Raw genomic sequence first — 19,618 nt, forward strand, 5'->3', positions numbered from 1 at the left:
TGAAGAATTAAATTGCACAATTTGTGACGCCATTTTACGAGTCAGGATTTTCTTCATATTAATTTTTATCATGCTTGAATCTTAATAGCAAAATCTGCAGGCGTTTTCTCTATACATTTTCTTGTAATAAGAATAAATGGAAAACAAAAGTCAGTTACAAATACCATTAAGAAAGAAAGAAATTGTAATTAAATAAAATTGTTTCAATAAAATCCACAATTGATACATTACGTTGACTAATAAACGCAAAAATGCAAAATGAGAACACTCAAAACATTCTCGCATCTGACGTCGCCGATAAGGCCACGCCCCTTAAAGGTGCACGGCCAACATAAATAAATCCTACAGTGGGTACAAAATTATACTTGATCAAACCGGTTTATTTCTATTTTTTTTTTTACTATATTTCTAAACAATTGTTCTTTATTTAAAACTAAAAAATATGTTTGGAGTTAAAATGGAATTTTTATTGATTTGAAATAAAGAAGTGAATTGAGTTTGAAGTTCGGTAAAGTAACAAATTCAATGCACCAGTTTTTTGTCATTTTTCTTGAAGCATTTTTCTTTAGATTTTTTTCTGCAATTTACTTTTTTTCCCCATAACATTTTATACTTCTTTTAAAATGTTCTTTTCATCCTTATTCTTCTTCCATTAGAACAACTTTAAGCTCAGCGTGTTGTTTTTCCTCATTTTTATTTCTTGCAGCATAATGAGATTTGACTTTCTTTTCCCTTTTGTAACAGTATACCTTTTTCCTCATCGTCATTTTTTCCCCCTCGTGACATTGAGACTCTCCTGTTAACATAATTTGTTTTGTTCATCTTTTGTCTTGAAACATTACTCCTTATCATAACATTGCACGGTTTTATAGCTTTTCCTCCTTTTTGTAGCCTTGTGCATTTGTTTCGAGTTACATAAAAACTGAAGCCTGTGTTATTCTTATTCCAACAAGTATGACTTTCTCATAGCACCTATAAAATAAAGATGCATTCTGACTTTTTGCAAATATTGCAAATGCACCACTTTTTTTCTCGCTACCTCACAACTTTCTTCTCTTAGTAATCCAACTTTTAAATATTATGATGCCAAAATATTCCAACTCCATCACAAGGTGTTGACACGAGTAAGGTCCCGTGAAAGCAGACCCCAAACAATACACACTTCTTTTTTTTTTTTTTTTTTTTTATGGTGCACATTTTTTCAACATTTGCCTATATTTTCTGCCATAAACACCGCATGAATTGCACCAAGAAAATTCCATCGTAGGCGAGCAGTGTGCGTTTACGGTGTGTTTCTCTAGGCCTTGGCAGAAGTCTACGCTCTACTTTCACGCCTCGTGTTGCAAATCTACATTCAGTTGGCATGTATGCGAACACATTCTAAAATAATCTAGCATGCATATGGATAGGCCTGCTTTTTTTTTGTTGTTGTTGTGTGTGCGTTCATGAATACTACATCTTGTATGCATTACACGCAATGGCAAGAGAGGAAAGAATCATCTAGAATTAGTCACATTTTCACCGGTGAGCAAAAGAGGGGAAAAGAAAAAAAATCAACATGAATATGATTGTTGATGTGAAATCTACATGTGCATGTTTGTGTTGGAGGCTCACTTTGCAAAGCGCTGTCGGCGGGAATTGACTGTGACAGGAGCACCACCAACTGGTCAGGAGGCGCCTCTCCACCCTTCCGTCGGCTCGCCTGTGATGTGCAACTGGGAGATTAGTCACATGCATCCACTTGCAACCTCTACATTTAAACAGTCTTGATTTATTCTTAGTGATCTGAAAAACAAGCAAGGTTCCTTTTTTTTTTTTTGCTCTCTCTCTCTCTCTCTCTCTCTCTCTCTCTCTTTCTCTTCACCTCAAAACCCCCTCGGTGAGGTTGAATTCACGGTATCCATCATCATGCATCTTTAATGACGTCAGGCCAGGAGCATGGGGTAAAATCACAGTAGTGGCCCGAGGCTAAAACCAGCTAAAATGAGGTTCCTCTTACCCCCTTCCCACGCAGGCAAGAGCTCGCGCGCGGGGCCGAGAGGGAGGGTACGGCGCGCCCATCGATCGCCGGGGCGGCTGGCAAGCCACTCGGACGGCTTGATGGATACATTTGGGCCATAAAAACAAAAATATAAAAAATTAAATCTGAATCGGTACAACGGTGGGGTCCGAGCCAGGAGCTGCCGAGACAGAAGGGTGACAAACGACGGACGGCTTGATTTATGCGACATTGCGAACAACCGGCTAGAGGACAATCTCCCCTCACCATCTTTTGGTTTTTCTCTAAGAGGCCTTTGGAGACCTTCACACAGACGTGCAAAGAAAAAAAAAAAAAGGAAAAAGATACAATCTGCCTAATTCAAAACACTTGTCAGACAGGGAGGCTGTGTGAACTTCTATTAGGGCCACACTGAGTATAAAGTCAGAGTATCACCAGAATAAAGTCAATTTTTTTTTAAATACATTGCATGACAACAATTAAAGAGAATGCAAAGAGAAAAAGTGGTTTTATGCAGTATATGTTGGAGGATTCTTGTATTGGATGTGTACCTTTAAGGGGCGTGTCCAACTGGCTGAAGTTGGGTTGACTGATTACTTCAATACTAGCTATAGTTTTTTTTAAATCAAATTTTCAGTCAAATCCTTTCACCCATATTTATAACACAGATTGTTTTTTATATATAATTTTAGTTTTGTTTTACCAAAGCATACTCACAGTTATAAAGACTTGTCCTAATGTTCAAACTATATTCTCTGAACATCATAACTTTATTGCCGTAACATTTCCCACTTTTGTTAACATCACAACAAAGGGCATGTCATTACAAAATTGTGAAATTATCTCCAAAATGAAGTCAAAATATTCAGAGAATAAGTCAGAACTATAGGAGGAAAAGAATCTGGTAGGACCAAGGTCGTAACTTTATGAGAGAAAAGTCACAATTATTAGAGTTTTCTCGCTCCGATCTTGTGATCAATTACGTGATTTTCAGCAGATCGGTATTGGCCGAAAAAGATGCAGCTTTTGAATTTTCTTTATTTCTAAAGTCAATATTTTTTATAAGTAATAATACAAAAAAAAAACAATGAATTAAGGAAGTATAAATGTACTTTTTTTTTCCTTATAATGCATCGTACAGGTATCGGACCGGGTCTTGCTATTCGATACTTAAAAACAGATAACGTGGACTCGGATTTAGGTGCAAAAAAAAAAAAGCCGGTGGTCTAAGTTGCGGTAATTATTCATGATAACACCAACAATAAAATGAATTTTCAAAATATACTATTCATCTTGTTAAGATGCAACAGTTCGTAACAAGCTTTTACTCGTAATAAGACTAATCTCGGAATATTTTGGCGCTCGTGTGACAATTTGGATATTTACATGAAATTGCGATCGTTTTTTTCCGTTCCACAACTGGTTTCTCAGAATATTACAACCTAATTTTTAAAATGTTCCAAGTTCATTCACATAATGTTGATTTTGTTGTTTGTTTGCAATGTGACCAAGTCTTTTATAGAAATATGGTTCCTTTATTTTTCCTCGCGATATTGGAACTTTTTCTCATAACATTACAACTTTTTTTCTCCTGACATTAATACTTTATTTTCAAAACATTGCACCATTTTTGTCGAAATGTGAGTGTTATGACTCTTAAATCTATTCAAGTAATATGATTTTCCTTCCTAGATATGATTTTTTTCCCTAATATAACAGCAGGAATGGGAAGCTAGAAGCCTTAAAAACTGCAAAAATTCTTCATACGATGCTGACACACACGTACGTCTACTACTGAATACAAACGAAAATGGAGATGAAAATCCCGGAAAACTAAATGGGGAAAAAAATATGGAAGAAAATAAAAAACTGTGAATCTACAAGTCTAGTATACTGCCCTTCTGTACAACGTCGTAATAATATTTGCTTTGCATTATATGCAGGACAAAAATAGAACAATATTAAATTATTGCCTGAGTTTTTGTGAATACACACTTAACATTAGTTTCCTGTTGAGAGGTTTTGTGCCATCCTTGAATTGCAACTTTCATGTAAGACAGCCCTTTTTTGGAGAGAAAAAAAAATCTAGTAGTTTGTTGGTAGCTTCAAATCTTTTGTCGTTGGGTTTGAATAGTGGATCTTTTATGCATGCATTTAAAAATTTGTTCTAGAAAAAAAATTATATGATATATTTCACGTACGCTTTTAAAATGCAATTTGTGTCATATATCTAGCTAGCAAGTGTGTAGTGCTATGTGCGCTCCTCCCAACCCCTTCAGAGTAGTACTGAACAAAAAATTGTGGCCCCCTTAAGCATTAAAGTTGCCCATCACTGCATGATGATGTTCTCCTCTTAATGTTACTTCTTTATTCCGCCAATGTATTTTCTTTATTCTTATGACTGACTGACTCGTTTCGCAATCATTCAATTTATTTATTTATGTAATCGCATTTGCTCATAGCATTATGCCTTTTTTTTTCCTCATAAAATTACTCATTTATTCTTGCGACATTAGGACTTTATTACCCTCGTAATTTTACTACGCTATTTTTTTAAAAAACATATTTACTTAGGAGCGTTGCCCTTTTACGCCTTCATATGCTGCAGCTTTGGCCTTCACAGCATAATTGTATTAGTCAGAGCACATGTTGAACGTGAACTGGGAAAAAAAAGGAGTATTTTCGCATGGTAGAAAAGGGACGTGGACTTAAGCTCTGTGCAATTACATACAGTGACCCTGGAACAAATAAGTCAAATATAGCTCAGGGCCAAATCGCATTTCATGTCGCGGGTGAGCCAAACAAAAGAGCGGGCAATAAAAATGAAAAAAAAAAAAAAAAAAAAAAAGATCTGCTTGCATATCTCACAGCATTTGGAAGTTGTTTCCTATAAAAAAAAAAAAAAAAAGTGGATGCTCGCGCGAGTGTGGCTTGGAAACATCTTTCAGTTGCCGAGCCCCCAGCCTTGACCCGGCGGGTCAAAGCCAGTCAGGCTCTTCCTGTCTGCGGCTTTTCCCAGGATCCCCTGCCTGTCGGCGTGTCAGCACCTCTGCTGTCTCCTCACCAGCTCAGGATGTTGCTTTTGCCTTCCAAGAGTTTCCTGAAACCGGAGGAAAAGAAAGAAAGAAAAAAAAAAGATTGGTTTCCATTCCGTGCGAGAGGGGGTCAGCTGGTGTGCTTAAAAAAAAAACAAAAAAAAACGAAACGCCATTAAAAAAAAAAAAAATGTCCGTTTTGTATATTTGACTCAATTTTACAAAGCGGCTGGCCTCTGACTGGCGTCTATTTGTGGATGTGAGGATGCATTAGCCTGTGGGGAATGAGAAGTGCATCGAGAGAAGAGGGTAAACATTCGAGTCCCGCCTTCTCCTTTGCTCTTTTTCCCACACTCCATTTTTTTTTTTTTTTTTGTAAAACTGCAAAAATAGATGATTTTCCTGGAGCATGCTGGGATGTTTTCAATTAAGATGTGGGGTCACTTGCCTAATTAGAGGGCGTGATGGACAGCGCAGAAATGGGCCACACACCATTTCAAGTTGCCTTGCGCAGGTAGGCCGCATGACAAGGTTGCACCCCTGGCTACAGACGTCCTGATTACTTTCTTGTCTCCATGGCATTTTTTCGCAAGCCCAAAGCCAAGAAAGACACAAAAAGGCGTACTTTATGCTCAGTTCAAAAAGGCGACTTGCTATATGATGTGACGCCTTCAATCTCCTCACTTTTTTTGAACATGTGTGGCTTTTTTCCTCAAACTTTTTTTTTTGTTTTGTAACAGAAAAAAAATGCTGTTAATCTTGGGATAATACAAGCTTTTCCGCTTGTGATGCTCGTATTTTCAAACATGACTGTTTTCTTTTTTCAGTAACATTACAAGCTTTTTCATGCCATTACGAATTCCTTCCTTCCTTCCTTGTATCATTAAGTTTTTATGAGTAAGATTCTGACTTTTTTATTTTTTAAATCAGAAAATTACAATATTACTCTTAATTTTTTTCGTAACGTGTTTTTTTTTTTTTTTTAGTATGTTTTTCTCGTAACATTACCACTTTTTCTTTACGTTGTTAATTGTTTTGGCAGGTGACACTTGTTTTTTTTCCCATCAGAATATTACATTTTTATTCTCAGAAATACACTTTTTTCATAACGATTTGTTTGTTCTCGTATCATGACTTTTTTACATTCACCAGTAATAAAATTTTTTTCTTGAAATATTCTGACTTCTTCCCTCCATAATTTAGCAACGCTACTCGTGGCATTTATTTTTTGTTATATCATAACTTTTATATTTGTAACAAGGTGATTCGTTTGGACACATTACTTCAATTCCGTCGTAACTTTGACATCCTCCGAAAACAGTTGCTTCCTCATCCCATTACGATTGTCTCTTTTTTTATGCCTTTTTTTCCCTCCTAATATAAATCCAACATTCTCATAAGATTGCAATTCTTCATAACGTTCTTTTTTTTCTCATAACATTTCAACATTTTCCTTATTGAAACATATTACACATGGTTTCTCAAAAAATTGCATCAGTTTTATTATTACGACATATTCTTATGACTTCTATATTCAACTGTTTTCCAATGTTATTCTCTTTTTATACAACTTTTTTTTTCTCATTCATTTATGACTTAATTTTCACTTTTGTTCAACTTTTGTAATGTTACAACTTCTTTTTGTATTACTTTGACATTGATAACGTAATATCCCCTTTTTTCCCTCAGCATCGTGCAGGTAGTCTACAATGACAAGGTTGCACCCCTGGCTACAGATGTCCTGATTACTTTGTCTCCAGCCTCAAATGGCATTTTACCACGCTGAAAGCCAAAAAAGGTGCGCTTTATACTTAAAAAAACAAAAAAAAAAACAACAACAACATAATCTCATAATCAGGCTCAAGTTAGCGGCGCGCACCTTTGTCTCAACTTTTTGGATACCAAGTCTGTCATGGACGCTTGAAAAAAACATCCTCCCGGCAGCAGTACACCCGTAAGTCCTATTCCCCCGCCGAGCAGCCCAAAGTGTACGTGTGTATAAATGGAAGGCCTGTCATTTCACATTCATTAAAAGTGAAGTTCCAAAATTAATAATGTAAAAATATGGGTTTTAATTAGTCTTCTATTCTGCCCAATGTACTTAAATTGGATCATCCGGTCCCCGATGCCCTTTCACTTAATAAAGAATTAGCCTGTGATGTTCTCAGCTTGACAGGTAGGATAAAGTGGAGGGGAGGAGGGGGGGTAATGGCGGCTGTTATATAAAGGATATATCCGTTTGTACGTAATTTGCAGCTTAGTCAATTTGACAGGGGGGGGAGACGCCTGGCCATGGATCCCGTGCAGGTTTAATGCATTTCTATCATGTTATGGCGTGACCACGCCATTGCCTTGCCAAATAATTAGTGACATTAATCCAATTTGATTGGCCATCTCCGGCGAGCTGAGCTGAGCTGCGTCTCCGTAGACAAGGTGGCTGCAAAGTGCTTTTTTTGAAGCACGCGCGAGACAATACGCTCAGTTCGAAACGCAAAAGCCAGCGTGATTAGGCTTTGGCGAGGCCGCAGTTTTCATTTTAGGACTTTTCGTAATATTTGCACTTTGAGCTCGTAACATGACCTTTTTTGTCGCCATTTTTGGACTTTATCTTCGTAATATGACCTTTTTGTTGACTAGTGGTGCACATCCCCATGAGAAAAAAAAAATCGATACAATTCAAGGAAAAATTGGAATGATTCAATTCGTTTAGAATCGGTGGGATTCCGATTTGATACGGTACGACTCACCTCGAGTGAATATGATGCACTGAATTTCTCGTCATTTTACAATATGAGTGAACTTTTACGTACGGTGAACGTAGAATTCTGTCATTTCTTTCTTTTTTTTTTTTTACAGGACAAAGACAAATGGAAATGTTTGAGTAGTAACCCTTCACTGAAGTACGCGGCAACATTCTGGTCAGCGCTGGGCTTGACTCGAAGAGATTCAGACAGACTTAATATAATTATAGGCTTTGTAGTTGGAGTGATTATTTTGGTGGGGGGGCCGTCGGGTTCACCCTCAACCGGTCAACGATTATGTTTGAGCGTATGACAGTCAGACTCCCTCCCCGATGAGTTTTCGGCGCATGGCCACCCGTTCACAGCAACTTTTCAGCGCATAACAGTCATTATAAATTGTATTGTTCTAACATTATTTTTGGCACTAATAGGCCTTTTTATGTTAGAGTTCCGTCCACTACAACATTATTATATAATCCACATGAGTAGTTTTTTAAATCTTTTTGGAAGTAGCTGCAAAGTGCTTTTCAGACAATTATTTTTAAACTACATGAGATGCCATGGATCAAAAAAATTAATTTTAAAAAACATCTTTGACTGGTGGACACATAGCGTTGTGAATCTTTAAGGTTAAAGACGGGTGGGTGGTGGGCTGTGTTGGTGTTGGGAGGGTTGAAAGGAGGCTTCACTTGATAGCATATGGCATCCATGAGTGATCCGTACATGCCGTGGCCATATAGTGCCGTTTGTGTGCGCCTGAGTGGGTGTTGTCGCGCTATTCGCAGGCAACGAGCCCAGACAGCCCTCGCCAGCCTCTTCCTGGTTTCTCCCGCTCCCCTCGCGCGGGACAGGCACAGCTGTCAGATCAAAATCAATCGCATTTTAAAGGACGTGCGAGCTAAATATTTCATTCTTGCCTTGGGAACCAATTAAGTGCTACATATGAAGTCAGGAGGACTGGTTGAGCCGCAGTCGTACTGGTGCGTACCAGCTGCTCCATTGCTTACACCCGGACCCCCCCCAACACACCCACACGTACACACACACACACCGCACCCCTCCCCATGCAAATGTGTCAGTGTGAACGCTCCACTTCAATTACCTAGTGATGTTTTAAAAATGCACCAAAGCCAGACTGGCAGTCCGGAAATTGGAGGGGATCCACCCCAGGTATGTTGTTTATTTAGTTGTTGTCTGTTGTGCTGGCTGTAACCCATTTGCCCTCATTGCAGATGTGAAGGATGGCAACGATATGAGGGCCTGGTGGTGGGGGTGCAGTGAGGGGGCCTTCAAAGTGCCATGTGTCAGTGAACGCCTCACACCGCATGGCGGGGATGACTGGCGTCTCCTCGCCAAAACGTGACCGCCGCCTGCCTCGCCGTCTGCCCTCACGCTGTGACCTCGGCCAAGGAAATGATGTTACTAGCAGATTAGTCACTTCCATAAAGGTGGAAGGAATGGAGATTAAATTTAATACTAAGCATTTGGTGGAATCTCCTACATTGGTGCAGGATTATTTTTTTTAAGGTATTGTTGTCTAATATCTGAATAATAATTTCATGGAAAATAATTTCCATTCATCTTAGTGCCTTTCTAAGCTAACATTTAAAAAAGTATTTTTCCACGATAAATTGGATTAGAAATATTTTAGATTGCCCACAAATAGTCCATCTAAATCATTATGAGTATGAAAAATAAAAATGCACAGTTTTCTTGGTCAACGAAAAAAAAAAAAAAAAAAAAAAATACAAGAAAATAAAGCCTGAAACATTTTTGGTGGTATTTTATAGTCAAATTGAGTAGCTCTCAAACTTTCTGCTAAAATAACAGCGTAAATATATTTACTTAACAAATAATACAGTAGCATAATCAGCCTAAGAGTTCATTGAAAACAAGGCAGATTTTATTAACAAGATTATGCAGTTTTAATAATATTACGCTCAAATACAGTAAAATAGCAAAACTGTGTTGCAGGTACTGTTCAAATAAAATAAAATGAAATAAACCTATTTACAGTATATATATGCACACACACACAAAGTAATTCAGTGATTCTCTTGCATACCACTAGAGGGCTTCAATATTGATCTCAATCAATATGGGTCTGGATAATAAAAGTTTGCTTGTTAGCACTCAACTTTGTCGGCGTAAATCAGTTTTTAGAACATTTCAAAAATATTTACAGGTGTTTACATTTTCCTACTAGAGAGACATTCGTGTTGTAGAAGTTTTTCCATTCATTATTTATATTGAGTAAATATATGGTTTATTTCATTTTTTTATACTCTGTTACATTTTTACTGAAATAAAGCGATTTTATTTAATTTTTTTCAAATGGATTTTTTAAAATAAAATCTACTGAATCCACGAGCACCCTAAGCAGGCAAAATGTGCAGTTTTGACACCAACTAAGTAGAGCTTAACTATTAATGAGATATACTTTTTGGTCCCAAATGTAATATTATTTTCATGTTCTTTCTTAAAAAAGTAAAAAAAAAAAAAAATCAATGCACAAGTGCCCAAAGCCAGCAATACGTGGAATATTTTCTGTTTTGACTCCAATAAAGTAGCGCTAACTTTAACTTTTACTTACCATTGCCTACTAAATTCACACGGGAACAGCTCGCCTGCTGCGTCCTTCTCACAGCGTGAAGGTCACGACAAGCTGTGCGTGTGCATTGGATCAGAAGGATGCAAGTCGTACGAGGAAGGTTAAAGCGTATACATGTGTGAGGCGGGCAGAAGGGGGGGAGGAGCTTAAGTACGGTGTGCGGTAGACACCGTCTTAAGTGGTGAGGGGTAAAAAGGAAAATGTGAGATTGAGTGAAAAGAGCAAAAAAAGAACAAAAAAAGTGAGAGAAACAAAAGCAGATCCGAGACAAAGTGAAAGACGGCGCAAAAAGCAAACGCCGGCGCGAGGGTGAGCGTGAGCGAGTGAGCGAGCGAGGGAGTATGATTGATAACGGTGCTGACAGAAGCCCTCTGGCCATGCTCTCTGTGGCAGTTTGGGGAGACGGGGGCCTCCCCGCGTGAGAGCGAGCTGCCCCCTCGCCACCGTCCCGCCACACACTCCACATCTGGTGGGATCGCCCACGCTGGGTCAGAGGTCGTGGCACCACGGGAGGGGGTTACTTTTGGACTCGAGTGAAATGCGAGGCCTAAACACTCGCCAAATAAAATATACCGCCGCAAAGCTAAAGGTGCAAAAAAAATAGAGCACCTTTTTTTTTGGGGGGGGGAGTGATTTGTGCAGGTGACACTCAAAAAGCTAAAAAGAAAAAAAAAAAAAACAAGGCTCAAGCTGAGATTTATATGTGTGTGTGTGCGTGTGTGTGTGTGTAAGAGACAACACTGATGAATTAGGGATAAATAATGAAGTAGCTCAGGGACTTGGTTTGTGATAGCACGAGGGCCCATCAACAGAGAACACTAATACTTTTGAATGCTATGCCGTTTGATGTTGATCAAGTTCAACTCGGCTGACAGGCCCGAGAAGACTGCGGGGAGCACTGGGACCCTCCGACACACACACACGCCCGCACACAAAACCTACTCAGACAGGTGAAAGAGAAGGCGCGGGACAATAGCACTCACACACACTCACACACGCTCCCTCGCACAACCACCCGCACTCTTATCCCGACAGTTATTTAAGTTCAAGTAAGAAGAAGTAAAGCCTAATACGTGTATACTCAGAGGCTTTCCATTCAACTTTACTGACTTCAAGGAACACACACTGACTCTCTGGTCAGCCATTTTGGCTCTAAGGCCCACTTAAGACATACGCTTGCTACTTCCTGAAAGTATCAACAAGCCCGCATCTGCATAGAGTTCTCATTTTTAGCTTATTCAAGGTGATGGGGAAGACAAAATATTAGGAACAGCTCTCAGTGGGATGCGGTCAACGTTAAAGTATCACAAGAAGAAAAAACTTAATGTTAAATTGATTCTTCGACAGCGATGCCAGTAACGCGTTACTCAATAAGGACTGCCACCATTTTTAGATAACTTGTAACGCAAGACTTTATTTAATACCGTAGAATGGTTGAAGTGTAGCATTTTTACAAAGAAAAAAAAAAGGTGGTAAACTGTGCAAATTGATTGATCGCCACCCCAAATTCAGTCACGGTCTCGTACATGCATGGTTAGCACATGCAACATAACAAAAATAATACAATAAAAGAGCGAAAAGACATTTGTTGAGAAATTTCTCTGACAATAACCGAGACAAAGTTTAGATCTAAAAGGCACAATAACCAATCGGGATTCGAGCTTTCACCACAATGTGGCGCAGGATTGTAGTTACAGTAAGCAAATTCAAACTAAAAAGTAAAAACAAACGAGACCTGTTCACCGCCATCAACACGATTCGAGAACGTGGATTTTTGGTGACAGTCCGAGCTTTACTTTTGTAAATACAGTACAAGTCGCACGTCAGTACTGTTGCAGGCCGAGCCAAACTATGAAAAAAGTGTGACTCAGAGTCCCAAAAATACGGTAGTAGAAATTTGACATATTTGAGGAAATGCTTTTTCTGTTTCGAATTATCCTTCAGAGCACATTAATAGTATATTACACTTTGATATTCATATAATGACAAAATATCACATTTATGTAGCAGTGTCTGCATTTTTAGCAAATCGTATTGCTCATGGATTCTGATTTTTCATTTTAGCCACATCGTTGCCCCAAATACTTAGAAGAGGAAGATCGAGCTCTGGAAAATCCCGCATGATTTCGTCAAAAGCCTTTAGTAGAACTGTGACAAAAACATTGCAACTATTTGACTTTATGTTGACAGAATTGAGCATTTTTTCCTGCATTTTGAGCGGAGTGTGTTTAGGCAGCATTTCCTCGCACATGAATCACGCCTGTCCAATTTGTGAATATGGACGCTGATGGCATGTCGCTGTTCCTCCCAGGCTGGGGTCATTTTGAAAGTGTCACCATTTAACTGCGAGGTAAGGGTGAGAATACGGAGTGTGTGTGTGTGTGTGCGTGCGCGCGCGGGTGTGTGTTGGGGAGGGGAGGGGGAGGTCTCCTTACCTCCAGCGTTGGCCCGTGCGGGCAGCGTCGGGGTGTGTGGAGAGCGTGGCCTCATTATGAAGGAGATAAAGACCGTTAAGGCTGTTTGGTCTTGGGCCGGCTCCAGCCCCTATGGTGAAACACACCTGCTCCCCTCTTTAAAAAGCCCTGCTCCAGTTTAGCTCTTGGCCACGGACGAGTAATGACCTATCCAGGGGGCCGTAACGCCCGCTTCGTTTAGCCTGTCGTTAAGACCCAGAGTCAGCAGCATACTGCGGCACATCGCCGTGCCAAAACTCAGTACAGGGTGTCCTTGCCAAAAGAGCCCACATCAAGCCTACGCCGCTAGAATACCGATAAGTAAACTGTCGAAAAAGCTAATGCAAGGTTCTCGAAGTGCAGTGATTCTCAAAGCGTGATCCCGCCTTGTAGCGATACGGGAAAGAATCACAGTTCGCTTGTATTTCACTTTTTAATTCACAATATTTAATCTTTACAAGGATTTGCTGAAAGAGTGCATACATAATGTTTCAGTGGCTTCCAATACAATGTCAAATATTAAAACGATCTATTACTGTATTTTATTGTAGTTATTTGCCATTATTAGGTTAGAAAAAAGAAATCTGCAAAAATGTGACTTTGTGAAGGTGGAACTGCAAATAAATAAGCATGCATTGTACAACTGAAATAATATTTCTATTCATAATGAAATCAACCTTCAATGAATAAGGACAATTACGTTTCAGAAGCAAATAGCGATCATTTAAAATTGCTCCACTTTTTGGCTCCATGTTAAGGTCCGATTTGTGAGACATATGACAGGAATGAGCCTAATGACGTAAAGACTCCTTTCAAAAACTGTCGGCCCTCTGCCGACATTGTTCATGTTTACGTGATGTGATTCGGCAGCTGTCCAGTGCAGGGGCGGAACTATTTGTGCGAGATAGAGGGCCGCTGGCCAACTCAAAATGGAAAAATAATTTAACAACTTTAAAAGACAGCTGTGAAGAAGTAATTTCTAAATAATAACAATCTATGATTAAAAACTGCTTGATATATTGGTAGTAGAGTGTTTAAAAATTTACTCTCCACACCTCTGGACAAATCGTCCCTCACTTTGCTAGCGCGAATGGATCAGGAAAAAAAAACAAAAAATACGGGCCCTTGTGCGTCGGCCAATCGGAGGGAGGCTCGCTAATTAGAGAACATAAAGTTGCAGCTTGACACCGCTTGGGCTGCCATTGTTGTCCCGTCTTTGTTGTGGCCGAGGACACCGGCACGTGGAAAAAAAAAACGTACGGCGTGGAGGCCCCCGTCGAAAGATCTCCCAGTTCTGTTTTCATCAAAGCGTTTCTTTGGCACGACACCGCAGCGTGGGTATGCTAATGTGTTGTGCTGCCTGGAAAGCTGTCAAAAAGCTCCCACCTTGGATGAGAGAGCGCCGTAATTCAACCGGGCTCCTGTCTTGTGCGCGTTCAGGTCTCCTCATTATGCCGCTTTGCAGGGTAATGGCGTCTCGCGCCGTTTTATCTGTCAGCTCGCAGCAAACTATAGTTTTTTTAGCCGCCTATAGTCGATGCTAACATCAAAGGCGTGGGAAGAAGAAGGGGGGAGACTGTCGCGTTAAAATAAAAATAATAAAAAAGGAGAAACACTCCCGGTAGGCGAAAATTGAACGTCTTGTGTGTATTGAGAATAGATTTGCTGCTTCGCCGTGGACGCGTTTGTTCTCGAGTAAACAGCGAGTCTTGTTTGGGTGTAACTGTCAGCCCGAGCACCCCCCCGCCCCACTCAACCTCCCCGCGAGAGCAGGCTTGTTCGCAAAGTGGGGAAACACGGCGGCACACATTCTCGCCGTCAGATCAACGGGGAATCAAGTTGGCGCTGACAACGGCGCGCGCGGCACGTGACGACGCCATTTATACGCGTCACTTTTCCTCTGGACTTCTCAGTACAGTTGGAACTTGACTTGCCACCTGACAAGTTTTCCCAAGTTACAAGCCTTTACTTGCTAGATTTTTTACTTTTGAGTTGTCAGCTAAAATTTTTAATACACCGTGTGCGATCTTGAAATTTGGAAGAAGGGCTGAACAATTCAATTGAAATCGGCATCGCTATGTAGTAGAATGCAATTTTCATGTAATTAATTCACTTTTAAAGAGTCTAAAGAAGTCCAGTCCACGTTTACCTAGCGAAAACAGAATTATATGCAGCACTCTCACAATCTGACTCATGATTTACTAAGTTCAGTTTACACCACACGTGTGTTCGGCAAAATTTTGTCAAGTCATCGTAGTGAATGCTTAAATGGCTGCAAATCTAAGAGAGTTTGTGTAACCGTAAACTAAAACTCCCAAACGACTATGTGACCTTCCGTATGGCCAAAATACATTTATAAAGCCTATGTATGCAATTAATTGACATGCAATTAATTCAGAAAATGAAGGACATTTACAGTATAATTATACTTTGTTTAATAAACATTGTTTTGTTTACAGATTAATTTTTAAATTTTAGCTTTAGTCAGGTTGGTTTCCACTGACTATAACGACCTTTGGGTTTTACGGGGTTTTTTTTCTGTTTACATTTCACATTATCGTGTTGTGTATTTTCTTCAGCGTGATCGTGTAGATTTGATATACAAGTCAATTGAGTCACAAGTTTAGTCACTGTAACTCTTAAGTCGAGTCGCCACTGCAGTCTGTCTGGCACCTTGTCACCTTTATTTGGCCAAGTGGGGCTTTTACACCCCCAGTGGGTGCTGACAGATTTGTGAATATCCGTCCTTTTTCTTCAGCACTTGTCCTCATTAGGGCCGCGCGTGTGCTGGAGCCTGTCCCAGCGGACTTGGGGCAAGAGGCGGGGTACACCCTGGACTGGTCACGTGCCAAATGACAAACCATTCACACCTACGGACAATTTAGAGTCCATCAATTAAACTAGTATCCATATTTTTGCATGGGATGTGGAGGGAATGAAACTTGTCACTCAAAAGTGTGCATTGATATCTTTTTAATGACTTTTTCGAGCATGGTGTGTGAATATCTTATATCTTCATTTATTTTATATATATATATTTCGTAGAATTTCTCTTCACTAATTGTGATTTTGGTGCAATTTTCATCATCCATTCAACTCATTTTAAGAAGCAAAGAGAATTTAGAAGGATTTCTTGCACACACTTGAAACTAAGGCGTAGAAATCCAACAGTTTATCAGGAAAATTTAATGACACCGAAATTTCATTTCATTTAATTGAAACAGTGATTCTCGAAGGGTGGTAGGTGGGCTCCCTCAAGTGGAACATGAAAGAGTCACTGATGAAATACAATTAAAGTTTATGAAATTTAACACATTCAATACACATTTCAGAATGAAGTGGCCTTGTTTAAATATTTTTGTTAAAACCAGTGCAAAGCATCTTTTTTTAAATACAGTTTAGTTATATTTAACTTTAAAGCTGAAAGGAAAAGAAGAAAAAGTTGTTGTTAAATTTAAATACATTTTCATAAAATAGCTTACTGTTTGTGTTTTTTATTCTACTGGAGGCATGACTCTTGACAAAATTATATGTGGTTGTTGTCAAAAAATATATAAATATTTTTTAAATTTGTGGTTGTCCGATTTCATCCTGGGAAATGCAGCTGGATTAAAATTTTTGAAGAATGTCATACAAAGTTTAAAATCAATTGTTACAAAACTGACATTTTAAAGCATACTATGTCAAAAAAATGCTGAGTTGCGAAGCCCTCCCGACTGCGTGGCAGATGTGTGAACGACAAAACCACCATGCCGCCCAGATTGAATATGATGAATGTGCGTCTGTTTATTGCAAGTGTTTGTCGGAGTGGAAGCGGTGGTGTCGGCGGTGGTGTTCTTTTTAGAAGACGCGGGTAGAGCAAATTAAAACTCACCGCAGGAAACGAGCGCCCTTGGCACTCCTCCTCCCAAGCAGCTGCACACACCCCAACCATCATCTGCCATTTTGACACATCCACGGGGCGTAGCAGGCAGCGACGAGGGGGGGTAGGGTTGGTGGGAAGCGAGTTTTCAGTTGGCAAAGGTGCCAACGCGGCACCCGCGGCTGCGAGCGTCGCCGGGCCGCAGCCTCCAGCCAAACAGGTGTGTGACATCGTGCCGCCGGTTCCTCTTCGGGGGCCCGGGGAGCAGGCGTCGGGGACCCTGGCGGGGGACGGCGTGCTGCAGGAAACAAAGGGAGGTTAGGTGTGTGCCTGACAAGCTCATTGATAACGTTCGGGACAGCAGCCCTGAAGTGGATGGCAAATTGCCTCTAATGTTTCCTGGAGATCACGGGCCAAAGTCAGGTGCTGGGTGCTAAATGGCCTCATTAGTTATGATTCTTCTCCGCTTTTTTTTTTTTCTTTTACTAGTGGGGGTACTTTTTTGCAGCACACGATCGCACACACCATGTCACAGGTAAACCCGACATGTCTGCATAACTCAGTTATGCAAGTCTAATTAACAATATTTGTAATTACCAAAAACATTTTTGCATAGTGTTGTACAGTACTAATAAAGTTCGCTCGACTCTTGGTTGATTACTTGATGTTTTGATCTGACAGTTAGTAAGTCAAAATGTCTACACACACCTATTAAAATGCCAGATAGTTGTAAAGGAAAAAAATAGGGTTTCAGTCATTGGAATAAAATATAAATACTGTATTATGAACAGTTGAAAATCACATACACACACCATCTTGTAGCTAGGGATGTGTTCAAAAATAACCAATCTAATTCAACTAGAACTATGCCTCAGAGAAAGTGACTGTATAGCCACTTAAAACAATGGCCCAATTAATTTTTGGTGCAGATCCAATTATTTATTTCCACCTTTCACAATCACTAGCATTGGAGCTAACTAGTTAGTTACTTAGTGTATAAGGTAAACAAAACAAAAAAAGTAAGAAAATTATTAAAAAGTAACATTTCGTGCAGGACTGGATAACAGTGAGGACGAATGAATCAAATTATGTGTTTTTTCGAAATGGGCAGTGTAGCCAAAAATAAAGAAAAAAGTATGATTAGTTACTTTTGAAAAGTACGCTTCAAGTAAAAATAAGTCTGTGGTTACGAATAGCTAATTGTCTATCTTACTCCATTATTTCACATAAATCTCAGTACACACAGTACTCTGAGTATCCTCCAAAAATGATAATACTCAATAGCTACTTCACCATACATAATGTAACAGTACTGCAGCACTGAAAAAGTCATTCAAGCGCTAATTAGCAGTTAAATCCATTAAGCGATAAATACATTTGATTTAAACTGCAAATCATAGTGCCAATATTCAATGAGTTTGAACCACAATGATTTGGAAACGACACCTGATTATTAGCACACGTTAATCTTAACATACATTGCAAAAACACACTATGACAAGTGTTAGCATAACACAAACAAAACTACTGTTCTATTTCCAACACAGAAGTTACCAATTAGCTAAGGCTAGCGCTTGCATTGCCAATACAAACAATTACAAACTTAACATACCAATTTCCCCCTTCATTTCACTCCAATAAACGTGACGAAGAGTTGAAAACCATTCCAGACAGTCAGTAAAAGGTAGGAACTGCAAAAAAATCCAAATAAGAAAAAGCAGCTAAAATAGCCGAATAGCAGGTACTTCATGATAGTTGTTAGCACACGCGGCCAACATGTTGCGGAGCGTGACACCCGTCATATTAAAGCAGGAGGCAGACAGACTTGTTATTGAATATTCAAGTAAATGTAACAAGAGTACGTGGCGCACGTTACCGCCCACCTATGGCAGTCACTCAACTTGTAACGAACATTATCGCCACCTACAGGCCTGGAATAAAACACTAAAAGTTGTGCCCTGGTTTCATTCAATTTGTGTATCACGCTCATCTTTAGTGTAGGTCTGGCCAAAGTCTGTTTACTGTCATTCCGTAGTTAGTCAGTTATTTAGTAAGTTATAGTAGTTTAACAACAACAAAAAAGTGGATAATTTCGTTTTACATATTTTCAGCAAACTTGCTTAAAATTTTCAAAACATTTGGATGGAAACAATTTTTTGTTGCTTATAGTTAGCTAGCTTACTAGCTAGCCATTTAATGCCAATTGTGGGCGAGTACCTGGACAAAGATGTGGCTCTAAGAATTATATTGAGATTCTATTTTCTTGTGACCGCCACCTACAGGACCGGGGTGGAACACCTGGCATAGCAAGACATTTGTATTTAATACTCGGCTTTGGCAAGGGTCTTCGCTCCATTCCAGTTGGAATGGTGCCTTTTCCGAAAATGATTTTCTTCAGGATTCTGATTGGCTCCGGCGTGCCATGAAGCCTATTATGAAAATTTGCCCGATCTCAGCGTGGAAAACTGCATGTGCGTGCGTGCATGTACGGTACGCGGCCTTGCAAGCAAAATGAGCTGAAAGCCGACCACGAGCTCCGTCTTCCGCCCATCAAATGTTGTCACTGCAACAAAACTAAACAAAGAGACAACAAATGAGAGAAATGAGCACGCACCTATTTAGAATTCTCGCCGTCGCTCCCACCCACCCACACGCGCGCCCCTCTTCACACTTCACTCGGAATCCCCCAGTGACAGATCCTGTAACAGAGGAGAGGGAGGCTGTGAGTTGCCCGGGGGGTTCCTCAAGGCACCCGTCTGGGACCTGCTTCATAATCAGTGGACAGAGAGCAAGCAGAGTACCGCGGCGCCTTTCCCAGAGCCACTCTCCTCCCCCTGGCTTACCCGACTCTGCTAAGCACCCGGGGGCTACCTGTTAAGGTGCTCCCCCTGGTCTGGCCTCTCTTCCCGGGCACAGA

At 40.0% G+C, this 19,618-nt stretch overlaps 1 long non-coding RNA gene across 1 annotated transcript; it reads right to left on the minus strand.

Annotated features, from left to right (window-relative positions):
• Window positions 1–4,923: 4,923 nt before the first annotated feature.
• Window positions 4,924–18,493, minus strand: LOC148330142 (uncharacterized). Its single transcript, XR_015845048.1, has 3 exons — window positions 18,314–18,493; window positions 16,714–16,999; window positions 4,924–5,099 (listed from the first exon to the last, which is right to left on the minus strand). It is a non-coding gene; the product is annotated as an uncharacterized LOC148330142 (long non-coding RNA).
• Between the last annotated feature and the right edge of the window lie 1,125 nt (window positions 18,494–19,618).

Source organism: Idiotropiscis lumnitzeri, chromosome 9 (assembly GCF_059441095.1).
Source record: "Idiotropiscis lumnitzeri isolate Australia: NSW breed Sydney's pygmy pipehorse chromosome 9, RoL_Ilum_1.0, whole genome shotgun sequence".
NCBI lineage: Eukaryota > Metazoa > Chordata > Actinopteri > Syngnathiformes > Syngnathidae > Idiotropiscis > Idiotropiscis lumnitzeri.